Raw genomic sequence first — 16,915 nt, forward strand, 5'->3', positions numbered from 1 at the left:
TGGATAGTGAGAATGAAGCATATTATTAAATAATGTGACAAGGGATTTAAGTCGTAATTAAAGAACAGTCCTTGGCCAGAAAGGATAACAAACACCTTTACACAAAGCTCCCATTGGTCCTGAAGCCCAGCAGGTGCTGGCAATGCTTTGAAGAGGCTACAGAGCAAATCTGCTGCAGTTTTGCTGGCCTGTTAAAAATAGCCCTAGGCCAGACACATGCCATCCATCCGAATTAAGTGGATCACTCAGCACCTGCTTCCTGTATCCTGTCTTCTGTTACTCCATGTGCTTCTCCAGATACTGACGGGTCCTTGGCCCTTGCTTCTAGGTGTAACAGTGATCTCTGCCCAGGGAGAAGGTAATGATCCCTGGAACAGGATATGCAAGCCAGGCACATATTTATCATCTCAGGATGGAGCTTCCATTACTAATAATAGCTGTCTTGTATTGAGCCCTCACTCTGTGCCGAGCTCTTGCAACATTCCAGATCTTATCTCATTAAATCCTGACAACAGTGGTATAAGGCAGTTTCTGGTATAATTTCCACTTTGCATAAATAAATTTAGTTGTAAAGAAATTAAGTAAATTGCTCAAGGTCTCACAGCAAATGGCAGAACAATAAGAACTAAACCAGGTGTCACCTGCCCCTAATGAGTGACTGGCATCACTGACTATATTAAATTGCTCTTGTGGGCTTAGGAGAAGCTTGGGGAAAGCTTCTTTCTTGCAGAGACTTCAGAGAGTATATGACTGGTTGCTTTGAAATTGAACTCTGATGTGGCCCCTAGATTCTTTGAAATTTTGAAGGAGAGAGTAGAATTGCAAAGACTTGTGATGTTTCAAAGGAAATAGTGAGTTTCTGTTTTGAAAGAGAAGTAACATATCTTTAAGACAGATTCTATTGTTTGAAAAAAATCGCTTGAATGAACCATATAACTAGGTAAATAAAAAGCAGACTCTACTATGAGAAAAGTTATTTCAGATTATTCATTATAAGCAGTAAAAATGCTCTGTATAATAATGGAAAATGTGGTCACCGTGGTACATCTCTGCAGACTGACATCTGATTTTTTTAATAGGATGAGACTTGACTGTTCAAGAAAACAACAGCTTGTCCTGTGTACAATTCTGAGTACTCGCTGATGGAAAATTAAAGACTGAATACCAAAAGACAAAGGAGCTGTTTTCCTGGAGTCCTTCTTGGGCTCTGAGCACAGCAGTGGTGAGCTAGGCAGCAGAGGTGAAGTGTGGAGCTTGAGGAGCAAAAGACGAAAGGTACGACCCACCAGGAAGATGCAGCCATCATAAGCATGTATGTACTAAAAACATGGCTACAAGTCATACAAAGCAAAACTATTATTATAAATAGAATTTCACAGGGCCAGCCTGGTGGCGCAGCGCTGAAGTGTGCACATTCTGCTTTAGTGGCCCGGGGCTCACCGTTTCAGATCCCTGGTGTGGATATGGCACCGCTTAGCAAGCCATACTTTGGCAGGTGTCCTACATAGAGGAAGATGGGCACAGATGTTAGCTCAGGGCCAGTCTTCCTCAGCAAAAAGTGGAAGATTGGCAGCATATATCAGCTCAGGGTTAATATTTCTCAAAAAAGAAAAAGAAGAAATAGAATTTCACAAAATAATAGATTAAAAAATTTCCAGTAAGCAAAGAATATAGAATTTTTTCCATTATACTCATAGAATATATTAGTTAAAAAATCTATAAAATGCAAACAAAATTCGCATGTTATAATAATGAAAGACAATAGAATAGAATTAGAAGTTAAAAGCTAAAATAGCCAAAATTAATGAATTTTTTGCAAATAAAAATATACTTTTCTATATCATTTGTGTCAGAGAGAAAATCAAAACTGAAATTAGAGATTATTTAGAAATGAATTTTACTATGTATCAAATCATATATTAAATCATACCCCCCAAAATTTTATGCATTAAATCAATTTGTTTTGAAAGCCTGATAATAAATGAAATTTGCATTCACCTCAAGAATCTAGGAAACAACAAAATAAGCCAAAAAAAAAAATTCAGAACCAAAGCCAATAGAAATTGTTAGTGTGTTACATAAAACTGAGTCTAAGCTTCCCTTCTGTCTCTCTATTAAACAATACAGAGAACAAGCGAAAACAAGTCAGTTACTTGCTCTGGGAGATACTTGCTCTTGGAAGATAAGACTATGAACCAACTAAAATGGCTTTTTAATCAAGACTAATAGCTTGTTCGTCAATACTCATTTCAAGACCCTCACTTCATGGTGCCCATCAATCCAAAAGTATTATTTCTTAAATCCCCCTAAATCCCAACCAGTTTCCCTCCTGACAAGACTTCAGTCCAGGCACTACCCCCTAACAAACATCTCTTCTCCCTCTGACTTTCCCTTTCTCAGATGCTACACTAGTACTCTATTCAGGTGGTATTCTTCTTTACTGAATCAAGTCTAATAAACTCAGCTTTGCTTGATTGATGATATTTCTGGAGGCATTTTAGGAAGTTAACAGTCAATTGAAGAAAAAGAAAGAAATCAATAAATATAAAAAATTATTTAAATGAGGAAGAAGTGAGAAATCATTTTCACAGAAAAAGTCCGAATACTATATGGAGATACTCACCCCCTAGGAGGTGGAGCTTAATTCTTATCCCTTCCCCACATCGGCCCATTGAGGATGGGCTAGACTTGGCTGATATCTTCCAAAGAACTGTATAGAGAAAAGGAAAAATGGTAAATTTACAATGGAGGAACTTGGCTAACACTACCTTAACCAAATGATGAAGGTTAACATCACCAGTGATGCCACGTGGACATCATTACCCTCTGATATGATGTGATGAAAAAGGCCTTTCTCCCTGTGGTATTCTTTCCCCAAACCCAGAATCCCAGTCTAAGCATGAGAGAAACAACAGATAGATCCATATTTGGGGGCATTCAGCAAGATACCTGCCCAGTATGCCTCAGGGCTTTCAAGTCATGAAAATCAGGAAAGACTGGAAAACTACCACAGCTCAGAGGATACTGTGGAAATGGGGCAACTATATGCCATAGGGTAGCCTGGTTTGAATCGCGGAAGAGTAAGAGGACACTAAAGGAAGAACTCATGAAATCCAAATAAGTCTGGAGTTTAATTACAGCAATGTTCAAATAAAAGTATTGAAATTGAAACCGAAGGAAAAGTTACTTGATAAATATAAAAAAATACATCTGATAATTTTGACTAAGAACAAAGAGAAAAACTTAGTTAGTACTTAAAAAGGAACATAACCAAAGATTAGATTTTAAAATAACTCTTTCATGAATTTTATTGTACATATTTGAAAATTTAGATAAAATAAAAAATTTCTTTAAAAAGTAATTTAAACTAGCAGAACTTAACTGTGAATATGTTGAAATTTTGGAAATAAATTACTCAAAGTGATAGGATATCTCTGGTAGATAGCAAACGTGCTATACAGTTATATTAATTAAAACAATACAGAGGAAGAGTAATGTATGTATATATATAGGAGAAATATGATTTCCATAAAGATTCTAGGGGTGCTCAGGGAAGGAAAATACCTACTTAAGTTCCTGGACTCTGAGATTTGAAGATTTATAGATCTAAAAGGATAGACTCATATGGTCCTGACCAAGATCTCCAGCAGGGAGTCACCAGAGCCCATAGAAGGAATTCATCAGGAGTGAAGACAGTAGCATTTCAAGAACCTCAGGGTTGTTTATTTGTCAAGGCTGGTTCAATAATGTGTGTAGATGAAACAGGAAGGCCTTCTGCATCCAATCAAGCTGACACTGTGGTATTGGGCAGTCTTGTCCACAGAAATAGAACCAACAGGATATGTACATGTATACGCACACATGTGTATGTGTACGTGTATATGTATACATATGTATGTGTATATATATGCATATACATGTATATGCAAAGGGGGAGAGCTTTACTTTAAGGAATTGGCTTATGAGATAGAGAGTCATGGCAAATCTAAAATCTCAGGGTAGGCTGGCAGGCTGGAGACCCAGGGAAGAGTTGCAGTTTGAGTCCAAAGATGGTTTGCTGGTATCATTTCCTCTTCTTCTGGGGAAGTCAGACTTTTCCTATTAAGGCATTCAACTGATTGAACGAGGCCTACCCACATTATGAGGATAGTCTGCTTTATTCAAAGTCTGTGATATAAATGTTCATCTCATCTTAAAAAAATACCTTTACAGAAACATCTAAAATAATTTTTGAACAAATATTTGGGTACCATGGCCTAGCCAAGTTGACACATAAAATTCACTATCATGAATATTTTATGCTTTCATGGCTGCCCATACGAGTGTGAACTATCACAGCTCCCTCTATCTGTGGGACCAAGGGGAGGAAGCGGTAGAGCTGCTCCCATCCCTTTTGGACTGAGTAAGCTACTAGTGTTCTTGGGTCTTTCATGTGCAAAAGGAGGAAGATGAAAATTCCATTCATCTAACTGTTAAGGCCAGGTGTGGCTTGGGCTAGTGAACGAAAAAAGAAAGAAAAAAGAAATGTACTCCAAACTTATTAAGTAGGTCACAATGGTTACATATAAAATATTTAAAGAAAAAATATTAACAGAATGCTTTTATTATCTTGACTTAACAGACTCTCTTATTCAAGACACATAGCGTGGAAACAATATAAAATAATGACAAATGTAACTACAGATGGTCCCAACTTATGATGATATGACTTCATGATTTTTCTACTTTATGATGGTGTGAAAGCACTATGCATTCAGTGGAAACTACTTTGAATTTTGAATTTTGCTTTTTCCCAGGCTAGCGATATGGGGTACAATACTCTCTCATGGTGCTGGGCAGCTGCAGCGAGGCACCCATCCCAGTCAGCCCTGCAACCGTGAAAGTGAAAAACCAATAGGCTTCCAACCATTCTGCACCCAGACAGCCATTCTGTTTGTCACTTTCAGTGCTGTGTTCAATAAATTACATGAGCTATTCTACATTTTACTATAAAATAGGCTTTCTGTTAGAGGATTTTGCCCAACTGTAGGCTAACATAAGTGTTCTGAGCACATTTAAGGTAGATTAGGCTAGGCTATGGTGTTTGGGAGGTTAGGTGTGTTAAATGCATTTTCAGTTTGTGATATTTTAATCTTAGGATGGGTTTATCAGGACTTAACCCCATCGTTAAGTCAAGAAATATCTCTACATATCATTATTTTAAAAGTTATTCATGGATAACCACAGCCCTGATTAGTTGTAAATGGTAAGCAACATAGTAAACTATGGATTAATGGCCATTATATATTAATGAATTATACAATCAGTGAGAAATACTTAAACAATGTACCAGAACAATAGATGAAGAATGTGAAAGTAATTCATAGAAGAAGAAATAAATAAGTGCAACAATCATATGGAAACATCAAATGTAGGCATTAAGGAATATATTTGAAAACAATGCAATTCAAAATTTCTCTATCAGGCTAACTTTTTTTTTTTCTTTAAAGCAGTTATTAGTGAATGTGGCAAGGTGGGAAACATACACAGTTGGTAGAAAAAGTAAATTTAAGGACAAATTACTTCTATCAATCTTTGAAACATGCAAACACTTTGAATAGAAAAATCCACCTGCAGAATTTAATCCCGTAGCAATTCTCCCACTTAGCTGTTGATTATTGCATTATTTTTAGGAAATAAAGAAAATGAAGTAATGTTATATTTTATTAATATGAGGATGGTTTAGTAAAGGGAGATATGTTTACAACTTGGAGTAGCTGGCTGTTAGAAGAATGAAATTTACTGAAGTGCAAGGATGCTCATGCCATTTTGTTTGTGGGGTAGAGAAAAATGCTAATTGCAGAGCAGTACACAGTCAGGTTTAATTTTGTAAGAATAAATATATTCTTGTGTATTTTTCCTATATACACATATATGTATGCATATACATACATATATATATACACACATATATACTTGCATGTGCAAATTCTTAATTGTACACATCAGTATGCTCACAGATTATAACTAGTGTGTAAGAGCTTCGAGGGATAGATATGAAAAAATTACTTTCACTTTATATACTTCTGTATTATTGAATATTTTCAATGAGCTGTCACTTCTTTCATGCTTACTTTAAATTGTACACAAGGGTTACCGGAAAGCTGATGCTCTCCACACCTTGCCTCGATAAGGTTAGACCCTCCTGCTGTTGTTATGTCATTTATCATTCTATACATGACTGCTTTCTATGTAAACCATCAGGTGCAGTGTACCAGGCATGTACCAGCTTAACTCAATGTAAAATGATTAATAAATATTGGGAAATTAAAGAAACAAAAAATAATGAATAAATAAATGATTTAATAGGAGAAAGGATGAATGAAAGGATACACAAAATAACGTTTAACAGTAGAGGAACTACTGATAAATGAGTATGACATATTAGAAAGTTACAATCTTCTGCAAATGATTAAAAAATAAAAAGAAGCTAAACATTAAAATTTAACTAGGTGGAAGTAATATCTATTAGACATTAATGGAAGTTATTTACTATTTTGTGTTTATTTTACAAACAAAATAGAACATGGTCACATACATTATTAAATACAACAAATTAAGTTTGCTACAAAATTGCTTGAATTGTAATAACACTTATTTCATTCATTGGATTTCTTCAAAGAATTAGGATTTTCTTGTAATTACATAGATGTATCATGAGTACAAAAATTGCTATTTTTTTAAAAGAATTGAATTGTCAGTTTTTCATATCATATTTAGTCATATTTAATATGAAAACATTTTTAAAAATTATACATTTTTCTTGGTTATTTGTGCATTGCTTTTCAATTAGTAACTTTCAGTTGGCAAGAAGGGAAAGTACCTGATGTGTTACATTTATTCCATCTAAAGGTAGTAACTATTCAAAAGATGGGAAATGCATGGTCCAGAACCCAGGGTACTTAGAATGCATTAGACACATCCACGCTGTCATCAGAAAGCTGGTTTGCTCCCATTACTAAAACGTGTTACTTTACCATGTTGTTTCTTCCAAGAAAAGTAGCCACATTCATAAAAACACAACCCTGAAACTTTCTGAAAATTTATGTGTAAGAGAAGAAAATAAAAGGCTGGCTTTAGGAATAGTGATCATTTCTTTTTAAATATTTAATAGTGTGGCTAATTTATGCCACTGTCAAATTTTTGAGCTCTACGAAGCTTATCTGTTTTACTTCAGGTAGATTTTGTTCAACCTCTCTAAATAATAAACAATTTCTAAGTTAAAGTAAGAAAGAACTGAAAAGTTTTGTGTGATTTTTCAGCTTTCTTTTGGAGAACTGTGCTAGTAAGTACTAATTTCCCCTTTTGAGAAGCTTGGTAAAAGCTCCTGAAATATTTTATTAACACTATATCCTGAGTCCACTCACCTAGTTCAGGGAACAAAAAACTGCAGCTCATGGCCCACTACATGTTTTTGCAAATAAAGTTTTATTGGAACACATCGGCCCATTCATTTGCATATTGTCTATGGCCGCTTCTTTGCTGTAGCAGTAGAGTTGAGTAGTTGCAACACGGACTGTGTGGACTGCAAAGCCTAAAATCTTTACTATCTGGCCTTTTATGGAAAACATTTGTTCACTCCTGAACTGAACTAATTGACCCTTGTGTCCTACCCCATCACAATAGTAAACTAATACCCAGAAACCATAGAGAGTACACATGGACTACAGCAACATTTCTTATAATTGAGAAATGTAAATAATCCCTTTGAAGGATAAAAACTATTCTAGACCATGAATAATAACTTAAATTACTTTTATTATATACATGAAGAAAAATGACTATATGTACACTCTTTTTTATAGCTTTAGTTTACTGCAAGATATATGTAAATTATTAAAAATAAAATTAACATTAAGTGGGTTTAATGATGATGTTATCTTGCACTAACTAAATCAGTGCTTGAAGCATGCAAATGGCACTACCTGAATGATGTAGGGTCTTTTGAGTTTGGCACATGGGCCCTACTGCACTCCATGTGATGACTGAGTTCTCCCTCTATTTTTCTCCATTCACGTTACTATGAAACCTCCTTTGGAACAGAAAAAATTGGCATCATTTGGGCTTGACTTCTTAACTAAGCACATCGTAAATGGAGAAAGATCATATAACTGATGTTCTAAAACTACCTCTGTTCTTTTCTCAGTACCAGTAAGGTATTCCCTCATGACACCAACTCATTTCCAACGCAGGCAGTGGAACCCCACGGCAGTCCTTGTTTATAGTGACCATCCAGGTAACCTGATATGAGCTCATGCATATATATTAAAATATTACTAAAATGAAGAGGAAAATTAAACTAGTCTCATTGAGAACTTGTGGATTACCAAAATACATTTGCACTCCTTTATACTGTTTAAGAATCACTGACCCACAGCAAGGTGAAAACATTTCAAAAGAAAGGAAGTGCAGGTTTTTGGTCACTTAGTTCATTCAGTAAGGTAAGGATGAAAGATGCTACAATGTTACTTAATGCAGGAGCAACTTTTATTATAGCCCTATAAAACTTGAGCAAAGAGTCACAAACAGGTCCCTCTATTTCAATAGAATCTGTCCTCCCATAAGCAATGTAACCAATTCAATAAAATAAGTACATTGATCATCAACCCTGCCTAATACAGAATTGTGAAGGACTTGAACGCAATATGGAAGATGTGTTTCCTGTACTATAAATGCTTATAGCTAACCTAAAATAACAAGTTACTACATCAAATAGTTATGTAGTACAGGGTTTCAAGTCTGTGTATGAACAACTGCCAAGACAAATGGTAAAAATAATAAATACTTTAAAAATTCTAAAGGAATTTGATTAACTAGTACAAATTATATAAGATACAGAAGTTTGCCTTGTAAAGATTCTTATAACAATGAACCATAGTAAAATTCTGATTACTTTAATCCCAAATCCATGTATAAAAAAACTGGCCAAATCATTGTACTTCATCAGAAAATGGGATCGCCAATTTCAACTTGACATATTTTGATGCTTACTTAACACCTTTAGAGAAGATTACTTTAGATAATTATAAGATTATAAAACCATTAAGCAATTAGGAAATTACGATTCTTCTGGATAATATATCTCTGATTTGAATGTGTTCCAGGTACCAATAGTCTCTACTGTTTAACCAACTGTTCTAGAACAGACCATAGAATTTGCCTGGGGTGAAGATGACTAAGAATGATGAATTGGACTCAATTCTAGGTTACTTTTACCTTGATTTTCTTCCAAAGCAGCAAATAAACAGAGCATCTGATGTAAATAAGATAAGAAAGTAGGTGGGTGGTTATGACTACACACTTTGCATCTTACACCTTGGGGAGGTGCTACACAGTTTGATGGTCTCGGGAAACCATTGGAAATGAGTACTGCTGAGTCAGAGAGTGGACCTGTGGGCTCACTGCCTACTATGTCCCAATAGTTATGCTTGCACTAAGAAACAACTTACACTATTTTAAAAGGCAATAATTCTGTTATTCAGGAACCTGCATCTCCACGCCATCTCTGCAAGTGTGCATCTTATGCACACTTAGGCATAGCGGTGCCTAGCATACTAATAATATTCTGCTTCCCTGATTACCAGTACATCAAAAAATTGTTTCTTGAAACAAAGAGAAAATACAGGTATAGGAAATAAGGACAATGAGAAAGAAAAACAGTGATATATGTTTAATTTAAAAGATTCTTAATTATTTTGATAAAAATATACTTTAGATTATAATTCCATCATAAAATCCTCTGCAAGTTTTTATGATTTTGAAATCTTATTAATAGGAACCACAAAATACTCAAGAAATTTAGTATATAAATAAATTTTATCACAAATGCAATAATGGCTACGTCATATCAAGAAATTATATATGAAATCCATCTGACATGGTAACATCTTTTATATCCCGCTTCCTCTCAGAATAGTCCATGGCACATTATAAAACAGATTTCCTTTAGTTCATGACTTGTTCAGTTGCAAATTCATGTAAACTACAGGACCAGTTTGGCACCTGCTGTGATCATGAGTCTACTGCTGTTTCTCTAATCAGAAAACATTCCTATTAGATAAACCATCTGGCTTGAAAAGCATCCCTTTTGCATTCAAAATGGTTTTGGTAGAATTCAGCCAAAGTATATTTTAAAAGGAAAGATGTGTCAGCAAGACTAGTCTGTTTACTAATGGAATAGTCCTCTATTAAAATACCGTTTGCGAATAAAGGCTGTAGAATGAAAATATTACACAGCATGAATATGTTCTAGTTATGTGTGAAAATGTTGGTGTTAGCAACCTTTGTCTAAGGCCATCCCCTGAAATCTACTGAGATTTACTCAGTCATAGTCATTGTCTGATCAGAGCCAACTAAATTGCATGTTATTCTAATTGCAATCATTTTCATTGAAGTGTGACATATCATGAATGTTGCTTCGTGACCGTCAATATTACCCGTGGGAACTAAAGTACTACTTGGCTATCAACTGAATCATATTTATTCTCGTGTATGTGAACCATCTTTATTTGTGCTCATGTTCTTCTGGATCTATATTTTATATCATTTGGTCAAATAACAGTAAAAATATAATTTACTTTAGAAATAATTCATAGGAACTCAAAATATCTAGCCTTAATATTTTGAGTGAATTTTGGGCACTACTAACATGAAAAATAAAATATTGAAGCTTGAGATTCTTAGAGTTAATTAAAGCTTAACAGTCACAAGGAAAAATGTGGATGCTAAAAGAAATGCCGCTCCTAGATCTTTTCAATTAATGTGTTTATCAAAATTTTGTTGCACACACACACTTGGTAAGATGTTCGTAGCTATATTACAAAAAATAGAGACATGGTTCCTGCCTTCCAGAAGTTTGCATCTATTTGAAGAAGCACGACTAATATATGAAATAACTGCCTAGTCATGAAAGAGTGCCTGTGGATTTTCTATATTCAATGGAAAATATTACAATGATCAGAAAAGGGAAAATCAGAATGGCAGAGGTAGAATTTAGAATTGTTTTGGTGGTCAAGTTGGTGTTAGAAGGATAGAAGGCAAAAAGGCAAGACTCTTGGAAGGATGAGCAGATGGAAGAGCAGAAAAGTAGGGTAAAGGTAAAATGATCTTTTGGAAGCATGTGATGGATTTGGATTTGAATAAGTCAAACTTAAGATATTGATAGCCATCCAGAGTCCTAGTAGTGTGAGTCAAATAATTTAATGTTTGCCCATACATTTCAATACTCTGATGTTTTGCTTTTATTTTTTCAATTGGACTGTAAGCTCCTTGTCCACAGAGCATATATTATATTCTGGAGCACGTAGTAACTAATGATGCCTTGAACATTGTGGCACTCGTGGGATATTTTTTCAAAGAATGAGTGTTTGAATAGGTACATAACAAATGCTGGATATGTGATTTTTCTTTTATTGTGTAATTAAAAATGCCTCTGTCATTTGCTGCTAAAAATCTAAAAACTTTTTATATTGGCAGTTCCTGAAGTGTGAAGTAACTTTATTGAATTAGTTTAAATATATAATTATTGATAAATGGAAAGAAATTATGAAGGTGAAATTGGATAATCCTTGAAAATCCTAACAACCACCTCAAATCACCTTTTACATCCTACCTTGTTATCATTTCCTCTTTTTTCTGCCTTTAAATTCCCATCATCAAAATCACTCTTTTGGAAAATACAACAGATGTGAAATCATTGTCTTCGGGAGTTTCCCAGGAACACTCTCGATATTTTTGGAATGGTTATTTATTATCTGAATCTAGAAATAGGTGCTGGAATACTTTGCCATCACACTATTAACAGGACATTATCATCATATTTGGTAAGTAACAGCTTTGAAAGAAGAGAGTTTTTTCAGAAAGAAAATGATGAAGTACAGTTACATTTCAGTAGGCAGGAGGAAAAAATAGAAATTTCTAGGGCTTCGGAAGGGGTACCATAAGTAATTAAGCATAAGGAAAGGCAAACTATGTCAACATAGATCTACCTACGCATTCATTGTGTATGCATGTGTGTACACAGTGTGTATATGTGTTACATAGAATTTCTGCATCTATAAATGAGCTAAAAAAGTGTAAAATAATAGATGCAATAAATAAATATATGAGGATAATTATTTTCAATAATTGATGTTTATATTCAATCTCAATATAAGCACCTTCTATTTTCTATTAATGATTACCTTAAGAGTGGGCCCTCTATAAAATTGCTTAGCCAAAAACCTGTTTCTGTTAGACATATAGGTTAATAAAACTGACATATGCCATTTATTGATTATTTACATATGCCAGGCACTCTGCCAAGTGTTTATATATTCATATTTTAAAATTTATTTCTCACTAGATGCCTGTGGTTTTTTATAAACAAGGAAACTGTCAGACAGAGGTACAGGAGCTCTGCAATGGTGTAGAACGGGGCCTATGAATTTAATCACTGCATCCCCGACTCATAGTGATGCAAATCTGGAAACAAAGGGGGAAGTGGGTGGCTCCTAGTGTTGTTTTTAACGCTATGGTTGATATTTTCCTGATCTAGTGGACTTCCGAATAAGGATACTGTTAATCAGTAAAGTTGTTGGAATGAACCATAAGTAAGTGTCGCCTCTTGAAGGATCAGAACCCAATTTGAGGCAAGACTTCTTGAAAGTGATCAGTAAACCCAGAAGTGGGGAGCTAGCTCACAGCATCCAAATCAGAGCTATAGAAGCTCCAAGGGCTTGTTGAATACTCACAAGAATATAGTATTGGATTCTCCTGATCTTACCAAAAATAAATGGACTAAATACAAAAGCATTCATGAATGAGCAATTGAATAATGATATATTTTAACCATGGTTATGTATTTACATTTGTTAATCATTATAGATCTCCACGCAATCACAAGCAGAATAATATTGTGGTTAACGTCACAATCTCTGGTATATGTGCCTGATTTTGAATCCCAGATCTGTCACTGCCTAGCTGTGTGATCTCAACAAAGCCACTTAACTTCTTTGTGCCTCAATTTTCTCATCAAGGGTCAGTTTGAGCATTAAATAAGTGAAGTACTTACACACTTAGTACAGTGCCTGACACTTCGTGAACACTAAATGTTGTTAGTCACTATTATTATGGTTTTTAGGTAGATACCCCTAAGTGAGATAGATGGATACACTAGTTATTTTAAATCACTGATTTTTAATGGTTAAAAGGTGACGTATCAAAGCGAGGATTGAGAAAACGTTTTTCTCTATCTTAGTCTCCCTGGAAATTCTAATTGCCTTCTCTTCCCACCCTGGCCCTGCACCATAACAAGTTTCTTATCGTCCTCCTGGTTGAGAATCATATGTTCTAATGAGATATCTTACTTACAGGACTATCTTGTAGATGTGAATGAATTGAAGGCAGAAAAAGATTAGAAGCATTGATTTGAGTAGGGTTGGATCACATGCTCTTAATGACCTAAATAGTAGCTTTCTTCACTTGGGTTTTTGACTTGCTCTGTGAAACAAGCTTTGAAACTTGCTGTGGAATGTAATCCTCAACAGAGTGTAAATCCACTCCAAGTGCCCTCAGTATGAATCTCCAAGTGAGAAGCTGCTTACATAGCAAAGTTCTAGGAAAAAATGTACTTCCCTTGAGGAACAGGAACATTTTCTCTTCACTGGCAAGAGCTTCATATGACTGATTGTCTCCTTGTCTTTGACTTGCCTTTACTAATGTGCAAAACAGTAGATACGCATGTTTTTAAGTATGATAGATTAGAGATGTAAGTTATCAAAAGAGTTGTAGGGAGCATAATCTCCTGTAATAGGAGTAAGCCCCATGAGATGGCTTACTTACTTAATATTAATTTGTGGTCACTACTTTTTCTTAGAGAAAAAAACATTTTACATTATCACAAAAGAAAACTGTGAATATGTTTACACTCATCTAGTTGATATCATATTTTCATATTTAGTTCCTAACAGATTTTTTTTTTAGTTTCTGGTGTTGGTTGAATTGTGTTCCCCAAAAAGGTAAGTTGAAGTTCTAACTCCTAGTACTTGAGAATGTGACCTTATTTGAAAATAGGGCCTTTGCAGATGTAATCAATTTAAGATATGGTCATAGTGAATTAGGTGGCCCCTAAATCCAATGACTGATGTTCTTATAAGCAGAGGCAGATTTGGACACAGGGACACAGACGCACACAGAGAGAAGACAGCTGTGTGAAATTGGAGGCAGAAATTGGAGTGTGCTGCTACAGCCAAGGAATGCCAAGGATTGCCCGCAACCATCAGAATCCAGAAAGAGGCAAGAAAGGATTCTTCCCTGGAGCCTTCAAAGAGAACATGACCCAACAGACATCTGGATTTCAGACTTCTCGCCTCCAGAACTATGAGAGAATAAATTTCTTTTGCTTTAGGTCATCAGTTCGTGGTGATTTCTTATGGAAGCCCTAGGAAACTAGTACAGTCCGCATCATCCACGACATGCCGACCATAATGGCCTTCTTTTAGATCTTCAAACACATGAAGTGCCTTGACTCCTTTGCATAGGCTGTTCACTTCATCTGGAATGCTTTTCCTCAGATCCCTCCATGGCTGGCTTTTGCTTTTTGTTAAGGACCTACACAGGCCAGAGACCTTCCCTGATGACCTAAATTAAAGCAGGCAGTCATTTACGCTCCACCACATCGGTCTAATTTATGTCCTACATAGAAACTATATTAATATTTTTCTTTTTTATCTATTTTGTTTCTTTGTGGGTTTGTTTATTTTTTGTTCCTCCACCACTAGAATATAAACTTTATGAGAACAAGAATTTTATGTTTGTTCAGTGCCCAGAATAGAGTCTGTAGAATGTAGACATTCAATAAATATTCACTGAATGAATGAATGAAGTCATATTTCTTTTTTACCTCTTGAACAGAATATTGTGATGTCATAGGACAAGATCCTGAAAAATATTTTATTAGTTTCAATTTTATAAACAGCTATTGTACATCTTTATGAGCAGGATAATTTTATTTTTTTAATTTTAGTTAGTAAAATTGGGCTTGCAAAAAATTATTTCATGGATATTCTTTTACATCGGAATAACTTGCCACAGTATTGGTACCTGAAAATACCTTTCCACTGTGTGGTTACTCTTAATTTTTCCAAGTCAGCTACCGACAGGAAAATAAACTTTCAGCAAATTTTCCTTCTTTTAGTCAACAAATTCCTAAAGGTAGTAGTTGATATATTCTGTGGTGTTCAGTTAACTTGTCAAGAATACAAAGTACAATCTGATTTGCTCTTTCCTGAAAATCTTAATGTAGTTGGGTGTAATGCATGAATATGTAAGAGTATGCTTGTGAAGGAACATGATGGGTTGTATGGAACTGAGAACTTCTCTAGTTTCCTCTCTAGGAAGTGTTTTTCTTAAATATATTCAAGGCAAATGACCTCCTCTGTTTGATAACTTTGGTGAAACTCTTGCCTACAGTTTTATAGTGTGTGGCACTAATGACTTCCCTAAAGTGTTCTGGACATTTTTTTGATACTTGTTAGTCTTACACTACCATTACAAGTTGTTGTTGTTATCTTTAACATTCATCAGAGTTTGTTTTTGGATGGGTTTTTTAAAAGTTATAGCTCATATTTGCAATAAGCTAGAGCCTTGTGTGTTATTTTGTCATGGTGCCTAGTGTAATTTACATGCATTGGTTAGCATGTTTGTTATTTGTTTCAACTGATACCTTGATATCTTTCTCCAATATTAATTTTCTTTAAAAAAATCAATTTTTAACTTTCTGTTTACTTTGTTCCTCTGTTGGTCGATCACACCATCCCACATTTCCCCAGTTGTTCAGCCCCTTAAACATAGGAGGGATCCAGTCTCTCTTTTTCTTTCTTTTCCTTACCTACCATAACAAATTCATCAGTGACACCTACTAGTTTTGCTTTTATATCTAGTCGCTTTTCTTCCTCTCCAAAGCTATCACTGGGGACAACTGAATAAACTGCTGATGGACTCCCCTCTTCTCACTTAAGTGCGCTGCATGATTCATTCCCTCACACCCAAGTGATTAGAAAGAGAGTAAATCCTATCCTGCTGCTATCAAGCTTCATACTCAGATAACATGTCACTGTGCTTGGTGCAGACTCCTTCTGAGGACCTTCAGGGACCACAGGAGCTGATCCTGCCAACTACTCACACTACACTCACTCTAGTCTTTTTATATGAGATAATAAATCTCATTGTTACTTAAGCCATTTAAAGTTGGGTCTCATGTTAATTGCAGACCAAAGTAGCTTAATTGATGTGCTTTCTAGTTCATTACCCTGTCCAGTTGTCTTAATGCAGGCAATAAAATTTGAAATTCCCTTGCTTATTTATGCATTTCCTTGTTTTTTGTGTGTCTTTCCTTGCATTTTAAGGCAAAGAACATTGTTTTATATTCATTTCTGACCCAATGGCTGGAATATTGTTTGGCACATAATAGATATTGAATAAATATGTAAAAATATATGATGTATACATTCAATCTATCAAATTTATCTCCTTAATATCTAACGATAAACCTCTATCTGTGCATGTACTATCACAGCTTTAGTTTATTAGTTCTTTCTAGGAATAATTTAATATTCACTATTAAAATAGCTTTTTCTATAGTTTATACACCATCAATTAATCTTTAACACCGTCGCTAAATCAGAAAAGATCTTACCTGCTTGAAATTTGTCTACTGTACCCTACTATAGTAGTATAGCATAGTATATAGTATATAGTACTGTACTATAGTGGTGTAGTATAGTGCCCTACTATAGCAGTATAGTATAGTTTGTAGTATATAGTACTACACTATAATAGTATAGTATCGTATGTAGTATATGGTACTATACTATAGTAGTATGCGATTTTGTGTAGT

The 16,915-nt window shown here is 34.9% G+C and overlaps 1 long non-coding RNA gene across 2 annotated transcripts in view; it reads left to right on the forward strand.

Annotated features, from left to right (window-relative positions):
- LOC139076975 (uncharacterized) overlaps nucleotides 1-16,515 on the forward strand; it is a 300,141-nt gene extending 283,626 nt beyond the window's left edge. For both annotated transcript variants that reach the window (XR_011529061.1, XR_011529062.1), the window contains exons 6-7: nucleotides 1,080-1,312; nucleotides 14,178-16,515. This is a non-coding gene — a long non-coding RNA (uncharacterized lncRNA). The remainder of the gene's footprint in view (nucleotides 1-1,079; nucleotides 1,313-14,177) is intronic.
- Nucleotides 16,516-16,915: the final 400 nt, after the last annotated feature.

The sequence above is a fragment of the Equus przewalskii genome, chromosome 18 (genome assembly GCF_037783145.1).
Source record: "Equus przewalskii isolate Varuska chromosome 18, EquPr2, whole genome shotgun sequence".
Taxonomy (NCBI): domain Eukaryota; kingdom Metazoa; phylum Chordata; class Mammalia; order Perissodactyla; family Equidae; genus Equus; species Equus przewalskii.